The sequence below is a fragment of the Apteryx mantelli genome, chromosome 2 (genome assembly GCF_036417845.1).
Source record: "Apteryx mantelli isolate bAptMan1 chromosome 2, bAptMan1.hap1, whole genome shotgun sequence".
Lineage (NCBI taxonomy): Eukaryota > Metazoa > Chordata > Aves > Apterygiformes > Apterygidae > Apteryx > Apteryx mantelli.
Genome location: NC_089979.1, coordinates 26,706,956 through 26,718,132, shown reverse-complemented (window position 1 = coordinate 26,718,132; position 11,177 = coordinate 26,706,956).

The following is an 11,177-nucleotide window of genomic DNA, read 5'->3' as shown; positions in this document are numbered from 1 at the left end:
TCCAGGGAAAGCTGAGCTCATCCTGGAATGTTCAGTCACGATTTAGAGAAGCAGAGACCAGCAGCAGATTTTGGACATGAATAAGAAGATGTTTCCAAAAGCATATGTGAATTTTGAGATCCTGGCTTCTGGTTCAAGCTCACCTGTAATTTATAATCCTGCTTTTCAAAAAAGAAGGCAGTATTTTCAGGCAGAGTGCTGAACTGGAACAGCTTCAAGCTCTACAACAGGCTTTGTATGAACCTGGGCAAGTTTCCTATGACCTTGTGTTTCAGAAGGGCTGCCCTCGCTCCATGTCTTCAGTGGGTGCCAACACTTCTGAATATATGTCGGTTCCCTGTTCACATCTCTGTTCTTAAGAGTTTGAATCTGAAACTTCAGTTAGGACACATAAATTGTGCAAGAGCATATTGCTATGGCAAAGCCCATAAAACTGCAGGGAGTGTTAATTGGCCTATAAAGCTCTTGAGCCAACCTTCTGTAAACTGTGTGATAGGGGCATAATTCTCCATTCAGCTCTCTGGAAAACTGCCCAGATTTCGCTCCCTTCTATAATTTTTACTGAATTCTAGAGAAATGTTTTGAATCCTTGCTTGTTTCTAGAGAAACTAACAACTAGATAGGACTATCTGGCTGGGATACCTAGGCTCTGTTGTACTGTGCGTCAAGCCCTCCAGCCTCAATACGATGTGCCAAGTATTAAGTAGGTGAAGAATTTCGCAGAAGTCAATATAAGGGATCTGCACCATCCAGATCAGGCCACAAGTAACCCATGAAGGAGGAGCCATCAAGTGGCTAATACTGTCATCACTGGAGCTGGTTGTTGAAAGTAAGGAAGTGGTGAGCCACAGTCCAGGTGATCAATTCCCAGTTCATACAGCTCTTGTCTATACAGGGGTTTTCACTGCAAACATTTTAGCTTGCTCCAATGTGTGTCTCACTCTTATTTATTGGAATTTGTGAGGCACTTCAGGAAAAAAAAAAAAAGGTCTTCCTATTAAAGCAAAGAAATGATGACAAAGCAAGAGATATTTGTGGCAGAAAATACAGTTTGCCTAGCAAAACAGCTATCCTATTATCTCATCAACATGGCACAGATAGGAGAAATTATAAATAGCAGCAGTGGTAATGCCTGGGAGTTGCAACTTGGCACTGCTGCTTCTGGCCACTTCTTTCTGGCTATAGTTCAAAGTGATGTAAAAGGGTAGGATAGTAGCAGTTAGATGGAAAATACCCATCAACTCACTGATCCCATGCTTCTGCAGGGGCAGGACTTGAGTCACGCACAAAGGGTGCAGCAGGATTTGAACTTAGTCAAAAGAGCAGTGGAGAACAAGGCTCTTTTGTCAGCACACAGATCTTCTTGGTGCAAACAGCTGAAAGACACAAGGGGAAGAGCTGGGAGATGGAGAAGGTAATTGTTTTTAATTGGTTATCCTGATATTTGAGACAACAGTGTATAAAACAGCCTTGGCTCCGATAATCCCAGTTCACAGTAGGAAGAAATTAGTACGATATGGGAATACCAATTAGTACAATAGTACTAGTCATTAGTACAATAGTACTAGTCATTAGTACAATATTGGAATAAAGAAAGGCGGAAGGAGAGGTCCCAGACTCTACGGGCTGGCTTGCACCCTGAAGTTGAACAGGGGGTATAATTTATTCATTTCTAACGGAATGATTTGATTAACAATGTAACCATATTTTTGGAGAATAGTGAAGGAAATAGCCTGTGTGCCATCCTGTTACTTGTACAGTTTTTAGGAGATGCTGTAGACATGTATGCAAGTGAGCATTTCATTGCATGAACCTTGAGATATGGGACAGACATGGACTCCCAGATCCAACCTGGAATTTCAGAGTGGTTGCGATGGGCTTCCATTTTCTTCTGGGTTTCAGACCAGCAGCCATCACTGAGGGCATGGGCAGTAGATCAAACCTAACCAATGGCTCAGCTGATGGACAGTAACTTGGGAGCTAAGGTAACGTGAAACATGTTACCTTGTTCAGGGTCAGGTCAAGCTCAGCTGATGGGTAGGAACTTGCTAACTTGATTGACAGCTTCAAATTTGTTGTCCCGATGCTAAGATCTATATTTAGCCAAGATCCCATTCCCTCTTCCATATCCAAGGACCCCACCCCCACCCCCCCACCTCCTATATGAAGGTTGTCTGCACAAGGCCTAAGGACCTCATCCCTGAGGTCACTTGCTGATTGAGTGAGAAGAGCTAAGCAAATCTCTTCCAGCCCACTAAAGGCTTGTCCGTACCAAGCTGTTGTATATCCCAGAAGGACACTAACAGTGTCACTCAGCCTGCAGCAAAGTCTGGGCATCTGAGCCCTGGCTAATCATCTGCACTCAAGAAAAGTAACTGGGCCAAAAATATAGAGCAGACCTTATTGCCAGTGTGTCCTTGCTGACAATTTAGTTGTGATACTTACTGGTGTTTAACACAGAAATCATCTTTGTGTGTTAATGTATGACACTCCACTAGGATGACTGGAATGATGAGACAGTGTGTGCTCCATCCCCTTGATGGGAGATGGGATATTCTGCATCAAATAGAAGATAGACATTGGCCTATCTGAGACCAGATCAGTCTGAGACCAATCTGCAGATTGCCCAGACCTCTCTGCTCCAATTTTATCTCCAGTGCTAACTTCCTGAGGAAGAAATCCTGCAGAAACCCCACCTCAATTTCACCACCTGCAAAATGTGGCTATCCACACTACCTACTGCCTAGAAATACCATGATGACAGCTAGGAAACATTTAAAAAACATACTGTGACTCAAAAACTCTGCCCCAGAGGCTGTTTCCCAGTGCAGGGCTGGGGCACGGGGGGCCAAGCCAGGCTCTGAGAGACAGAGTTTCACATTGTGCGGCCAAGTTCCAGCCACAAATCTCGGTGCCAACAGAGAGTTGGGCAGTGACGGAGAGGCTCTGAACAACCCAAGCAAACACTAGAGATCTGACAGGAAGCCGAGAGAGATACAATCCAATAATGAAATCACATTAAAAAAAAAAATGCAGCTCACAGAACAGGAAACTCTTGGGTGGGGCTTTTTTCTGGCCATCTTCCAAAGTGGAAAAGGAGGGTGAAGAGAAGCAATTTGCAGATGTCTGCAGCATGGGCAGCCCAAGGGGAGGGAAGGGAGGGTTGCAGAGAGCCCCGCTGTCACAAGCAGTGGTGGCAGTGAGTGGAGTGAGGGGTTTTACTCACAGATGCACTTTTCCCACCTAGCAAAACTCTCCCCGTGGCCCTTTGGCTGGTGTCAGAAGACTTTCTGCAGATTACCCAGAGGGGCTCAGAGATGGCCCAAAACTGCACCCTGCATCGTGCGCCTATACCCTGTTGCCTTAGCCAGGACTCCACCGTCTATCTCCAGGGCATCTCTCTTCCACGGTGGTTTGGTTCCCCCTTGGAGCAGCTGGGGAACCCCATGGGGAAGGAGTGCAGGGCACTTGACTGCTCTGACTTGCTCTGCTTACGGTAACTACAAACTATTTCCTTCAGGGAAGGGAGTTGCACAACCGGTTGTGTATTCCTACCGTCTGCGGTTTCTCACCGTATAACCCTACTTTCTGATAAACTAAATGATATGTGTCAGGGCCCTGTTTGCTCCCCAGCAGCTGCATTCTTAGGCAAATCCTGGCTATGAAATCGCTGGTTTTCATGGGGGCTCTGAGATAAAAACAAAGGTGCAAAGAGGATAGGCAAGAAAATCAGAGAAATGCTGAGATGGGTGACAGGCCTGGGTGATTAGACATCTGGTACAGCATGAAGATAAATCACTTTCCAAGATAAAGAAACACAGAAGAGAAAGCCTTTTATCAAGATGCTCTATTCCTAAATAACCACTGTCTGATTACAATGACGGAAGGCTTTATCTATCACAAAGAGGTGAAGGTGGGGCAAATACGAAGAATTATACAGCGAATAAGGACAGCCAAAGCTAACTAGCAGCAGCAGAACTTTCTGTGGATCAGTCTGTGTTAGGACACTCATGCCTTATTGGGGTTGGTCCTTCTGGAGCAAAATAAAGGATTGTTTTCACTCAGGAAAGTGAGAATCAAGACTGTCCAGAAGCCAGTTCTGTTCTTCTGTTCCACTTTCCCTTAGCCCAGGGGTAGTTGCAGGAGTAGAGGAATTCTCCTTAGTTTTTGTGGAGACTTTTGCAGTGATTTCGATCAAGATTTCAGGGCTCTGGGATTCCACTCTGGCAATATCCCAGCTGTGTCTCTGTGGAGAAATTGAGCTGTCTTAACTCTGAGCTGCCCCACTAATGATGGGAAAGGGGAGTTGCTTTTATGCAAAATAGCTAAACCAGTGATAACTTGGTTTTGAAAATAAGTAATTTGGCTGCAGTGGCACTGCTTGCAGGAGATGGGGCTGTCATTATTCTTCTTTTCATCCCAGGGAGACTATTCTGCTGTCACTCATGTGACAGGGCCATGCAGTACGGGGAATGTTGATCATGTGCTCCGCAGGCTGGGTGTGAGCTTCTCTGGACAGTGCTGCTGGAAAAGGCCAGGAGAAGTCAGAGCCCTCCTAGTCCTCTCTGGTAAGTCATGCTAGTAACAATGCCCTCAGGCTTTGTACTTCGCTAGCACAATATTGAAGATGATTTGGGATAATTGTGTTCACTGTTAATTGCAGATCCCTTGGGAATCTGCCAGCACACCACACCGATATCTGCTTATTCATGCCCACATAATGTGCACCACAGCCAGGCAAAGACCACAAAAACAGCAGCAGCACAGCTAGAAGGTGCAGCTGGATGGAACATCTGCTTGTTCTTATGGGGAAAAAAATACCGGGCACAACAAAACGAGTAGAAACGGGTCTATATCCATGTGTTAGCCAGATGCATGTGGCTATCAAGGCCCTGTTGTTTGCCATTGTATTTCTGCCTATCCAAATGAAAGTGCATGTTTCCAAGGACTCCTACATTCAAATCCTCTGAAGTACCTGAGCATTGCTGCTCTCAGCACTGAGGCATCTGACCTGGGAAAGATCTGCACACCTTGTAAGAGGCACAGACCTTGCTGAAAGCAGTGGAAGACGGAAGCAGTGAATTCCCACTGAGTAAATAAGATCTCCGCTAGCGTAGCTGTCTCCTGTGCCAGCTGGGTATTCCCTTTGGTGTTGCATTATCAGCTCAGTGTCCCATTTGGCAAAGATGCTGTGTTCCTCTGTATTTCTTAAAGGCAAGAGGCTTGTGTAATCCTGAGGCCTGTCTGCCTGTTTCTCGGCCAGTGTCCCCAGAACACCTCAATCAAGTTTAGCAAAGGGGTAGATGCCTCACATACACTGGAGTTCCTAAAAATTTAGTGAAAATTGGTGGCTGGACAGAGAGGAGCGATGACTTTGTCCAGAGAAAGGGAGGCAGAACTCACAGGGCAGGAGTCTGGTTTGGTGGCTGACAATGAGCCACTCAGCCCACGTCCCAGCCAGCCCACCAGCACACGGGTAGTGCTGGGGTAGCTGTGCCATGTCTTTGGCCCAGTGATAGCATCACTGGCAGTGAGATTTAGCCGGTTGGGCAGTTCAGGGGACTTTGGGAGCCCAATTTTATTAGTTCTGCTGCTCGGAACATTTCCTAATTCTTTCAAAGAGGGGCAGCTCACAGTGCCCAAAGGACAGTCCCTTTTAGAGTGTTCATATTATGTGACTTTGGATTGTTTTCACAATGACATTTTTAGTGTTTTTTCTTCTTTTTAATCTCATTTTCCCTCACTCGCTCTGGGTTTAACTGCATCTGTACTACTGCCATTAAGAATCACTGACCATTTAATGGTTAACTTTATTTTAAGCCACATTTTGTATGGCTTGTCCATAGGATTTTGCCCCATCCTAGAGGGCTGACAGCTAACTGATGCTGTTTCAGGGGTCTCTGTCACTTGTACAGATAAAACAACTATAGGTTTGGGGAGAAAGGCTGTATCTGAGTGCAACAGGGTCTGTGATGGAAGAGTTTGCCTCAGATGAGCTCAGGCTCAGGAAGACCTTAGACCATGCATACCAAGCAAAGGGAATGCCATAGCTGTTTTTAAAGCCCTTGTTTTGAGTTAAGGCTGTAGTGTTGGGCTAGACTTAATCCTCTTGCTCCCTTTCTCCTGGTCCTGTTTCAGATCCATTATACACAGCCTGGACTTCATGCTTTGCCCTTCCCTTCTCCTGCCAGCAGCCTCTCTGCTGGCTGCACCTGATGACAGCTGCTGGTCCAGGTCCCTTGTGACAGCGAGGAACAGAGCCCGCGCTGCACCATAAGCCCCCAGTCCTGGCCAAGGTCGGACTGCTGCTGACTCACTTGCCTAGGTCAAATCAGTGCCTGGCTGTCTTGTTACATTCACTAAACAGGTAAGCAATGGGAAAGAAACCCTCACCAAGCACTTACTGGAAGGCTCTCAAGCAAGTTGTAGGGACAAAACATGACCACAAGGGGTTGGTATTTCTCACTAAAAGGGCCATAAGCTCAGTGGGTGAATGCAAGATGGTCTATGGGACAGGAGATCCAGGCCCAGAGACTTCCTCATCATCCCAATTCATTAGTCACAATCCAAGCCTTTAAAAGCAAGAAACAGAGAGAAGGAATGTGAAGGGAACCCCAGAGCTATTATCACGGGCTAAAGTGGCCCCTAATGCTGAGGAAATGGCAGCCCAGCCAATACTCTATTAAGGATGTCAAGGTGCACATGTTGAGAGGTGGGTGAGCCTTGTTACAGAGCAGAAAAGCCTTGAAATATTCAGATGCTCTGAGCCACACAACAATAGCAGTGCATCTGAGCTCCCTTCCCCACTGTACTCTGCAGTTCTACGGGCAACGTCTGCCAAGGACTCCAAACAGCCAGTGCTTTAGCTCAGCTCCTCTTCAAGGACAACTGTGACCGAGGTGGTTCCAGTTCAACAAATACTTGAAAATAATAGTCTATTTGGTTCAGCTCCACAGCATCAAAGTAAGGCAGTGAGCCTTCATGTTTTCCTAGAAAGGATGGTGAATTTGTGTAGCATTATGTTGAGATGAATAGCTGATTTGTGATTCAACAGGTATTTTGTTATCTGCCCTTTGTGGCTGCCAGGTGACTGAATTGGTTTGACTCCTATACCAGGGGAAGCAGAGTCAGCAGGGAAAAAAAGCTGCAGAGGAAGCAAGGACACCTGACACACAGCACACAGTGGGGGTCAGAGGCCCACCACTCTTGGCCTGGGCCCTGTGGTTATCACTATGCATAGGAGGTTCTGGCTCCATTTCCAGGCCAGCTTCCTCCTCTCACAGATTTTGCTTTTTGGTAGACTTGTACAAAACCCAGGGAGAAAGGAGCTACTCTGGCAAGAGGTATGGAGGCAGTTTTGGGAGGCTCTGATTGGCTAAAGACCTCTCTTTGCAGGCCCGAGTTCAGCTCCCACTGCTGCCACATTATAAACATTAGACAAAGCACACTTCATTTTTTGCATCTTGCTTCCAAGGGCACTGATTTAGCCTGAGACCCACCATGTATTTTCCACACCATTTGGGCTCTGTCTTTTTGTCAGGATAAAGGGGACAGGCGCCAAAGAGGTTAGATGTTAAACCCTGCCTCCAGCACCTCTTCTGCTCTTTAGTTAAATCTCCCTTGTTCTGGAAGAGTGTCCTTTCTCCCTCCTCCAGCCAGTCGATATCTTCCTCCCATCAGATCACTTCTCAGTCCCAGGGCCTGTAATCTCTCTTGACACACCATCTCCCTCTTCAGTCCTTTTGCCAATACTTTATCCTTTCACCTATCACCTTCCACTCTACTCACATTTGGGCAAAACAGGTTGACCAAACAATTGGTGCTAATTACTCCTCTAGAACTGTGCCACAAAGGACATAGTTTCATAAGGGGCCATAAGGCTGATTAACATTTTATCAGCACTGGAACAGTCTTCCTTTGTCCCTGGGCCACGCAGCCATGCACCCTGCTGCTTATCTTGTGTCAGCTCTGACTCTGTGTGCAGATTTAAGCCATTGAAGCATTCGAAACTAATTAAAAAAAAAAAAAAAAGGAAGTGGTGAGGACCACATGGGCTGGAGAAGGGTAGAAAGCAGCGAGGACAATGGAAAAAAGGAGCAGGAAAGGGGAATGGTCCTCCCCTCGGTGGCAACAAGTTACTGATCTGTTCAGCTACCAGTGGAACCACAAATGGTCACTCAGTGCCCTCTAAAGGATGGCCCAGCAGGGCCTTGCTCCCTGTCTACTCTGAAAGCACCAGGTTTGGCCATATGTGTTCCCAGCTGTAAACCAAAAGCACAGTGGGAGCCACAAACACCACAAAATGCACCTTAACTTAACAGTTTTGATGCATAATGGGAGCACCGTTTATCCCTAAAGCTCTTACAGATAAGTCACCTAGGCAAGGAGAGGGTGGCAAACAGAACAGTCCCTTCTCACCAAGATACAGTAAAGTGGGAAAAGGTCCCGCTGTTCTGGCTGGCAGCTATTAACTGCCTGTAGGATCGCTTTGAATTGAGACAAAAACTCCACTATGATGCCAGTAGCAGAGGGGGGAAAAACAGGGTCCCAGCTTTGGCTGGGAGACCCATGTTGTGCTAAGGGCTAAGGCAAGCTGGCTGAGTCCCTCCAAAAACAGGAGCCAGGGTTTGATTATACAATAAATTGAGCTGTAATGTCCTAAAACTGGGTTAAAAGCCATGTGTGCCATGAAGCACTCACTGATGTAAACTCCTCATTGTGGATCAAATTTGTTCAAAAAATTGTGATGGCTTAACTTCATACTAGCAGTTTTTATGCTGGGTCTGTCATCATGTGTCCAGGCCAGGGTTTCACAGCCTGACACCATTCTGGCCGGTGTCATCAGATTCCTTCAAATGCAAGGCCTTTAGATCCTCTGTTTGCACTTCCTGGGCACTTGCTGTATGAAAGTCTTCTCCAGCCTCCTGCCTGACTCCCACAACAGGTGTTTGCCCAGGCCCTCCTGCAACTGATGCAACAGCTTCAAATCACCCCCAAAACAACAGGTGCAGCACAGAATTTGCTATGGCAATGGGAAAGGGGAGCGCGGCAAGCAGACCTGCACAGTCCTGAACAAGAAGCAGCATTGCAGAGCAGGCACAAAGCAAGGTGAGGAGGCACCTGCAATTTAGCTATGCCAGCACAGACTCAACAAGAGCTCATTCAAGTATGAGGAATCCTCATAATGAGGGCCTCATAGGAAGGCCTTAGCACCACCAGCCACCTCCTCAAACTGTGCATGAGCAGTACCTCCATGCCCCCTGCATGCCACCAGGTATCTTTACCATGCTAACACTGCTGCCAAAGACCCACTCCTAGTGCAGCAACACCAGGCTGCAGGAGGCACTGTGTGGTCACAAGCAGAAACACTAGTCCAGCAGGGCCACCTTGGCAGCTACCCTGCTTTTCTCTGCCCTCTCCCAAGTTCACACTGGCCTATAAGTCATATGCAAGTTCAGTTTTGTCTTGCCTTTTGTTTTTCCTCTTTGTACTTTGCATTTTGTTTTCAATCAGTCCTCTCACTTTTCTTTGGCTCACCGGGTGAATTGAGATAATTAGTTATGGGCTTGCAGGGCTGCACTAGAGAAGCTGCACTGACATTTCAGAGCCAGCAGCGGTTCGGCACTGGGTTAGAAGATGCCAGGCTAGAGATTCAAAGGCTGCAGGACCAGGATAAAAATGGTTGAATGGCCTGGACCGAGACCTGTGAGAGAAGTTTAGGGCAAAGCAGCATCCATGGAACAAGAAATACAGAAACATGTCATGCATAATGGACAGTCTCATAGCGAAAAACTATAAAAGACTTTACATAAAGAACTCAGCAAAGCATCGTTTGTGGCTTGGCCCTCCAGGTTCTCATGGCAAACGGGTGAACTGCAGCTGGTGCAGTGAAGGTCCATGGTTTTTCTCCAGCATCAACCTCTCATGCTACTACCATCAGCCCTGCAGCAAAGTGAAGCTACACACAAAGACCCACAGCACAAAAGGACTGGCACCTCATCATGCACACAGTGTGCATGTGGCAGAGCAATAGCAACATGTTCTGGAATAGCAAGCAGTAGACCCTGGCACAAAATCACTGTCACATAAACGTGCTAATTCAGCAGTGCCCATCTGAAACGTGATACCTACTTGTGCCAGAATCCACTCTAGTCTGACCCACTTCCTGTGCCAACACTGCAAGACCAGGATGGACAATTCCCAAAGCATATGAAGAACAAGTCTTTGTTAGGGGAAAAATAGTTTTAAAAAAAGAAAAAAATAATTTACACTTCCACTGGGGACAGAACAAGGACCTGCAACAACTGGAACTTAGGTCAGACATTAGGAAAATCTCTTCCAAGTTAAGGAGAGTAAAACACTGGAATAGATTGCCTCAGAGATTACTGAATTGCCATCGAGAATTTTTATTAACAGGTTTAAAAAAATTTCAGTCAGAGGTGGATACAGTGATCTCTCTTGGGGAAAGGCAGAATGGGCTAGGACACGTATTAAGCTTCCCCCAGTCTTACTTTTTTGATTCTGTATCTTTAACAGATTACAAACTGTCATAAAAATATGGTAATAAGTCTGTTCCCCCAAGGATATAACACTCACCAATTACTGTGTGGCACTTGGAGGACTCAGGAACAGCAGCAAAATACTCGAATGTCTTTGCCTTGAGTACTTGGTTCTTAAGGAGGAAATACTGTAGCCACTGGTGAAGGCATCAGGAGTTAGGAAGAAGGAGTTAAACAGTTCTGATTCTAGCTAGTAAAGGATAAGTGAAGCTAGAAACACTGATCAGTTTTTCCTGATACCCTGTTCTGGTGTTTTTTAAGTGAGGAAGGTGACATGCATCTGGTAGAGGAGGTCATAGGAACAGAACAGAGGATGTGGCTGAAAGGAGATGGCTGTAACGAGGCCAGGAATAGAGCAGCCTGAAGATGGCTGTCAGGGAAGGAAGAAGGGACAAGACAAGAACCAGCAGGACACAGAGCAGCTGAGCCTGTCCTGCAGGGCACTCAGTGACACCTGGGCATGAACTCCTCCTGCTTCCACTGTCTCTCTCCTCCAAACAGAGCCTTCTCAGCTTAGCTCCATGCCCAGTCCCAGATCCTGCTCTAGGACCTCTGTCTCTGTCCATCCAGCTTTCCAATCTTGAATTTGTCTCCCAACACTTAAGAGTTAAACAGTTC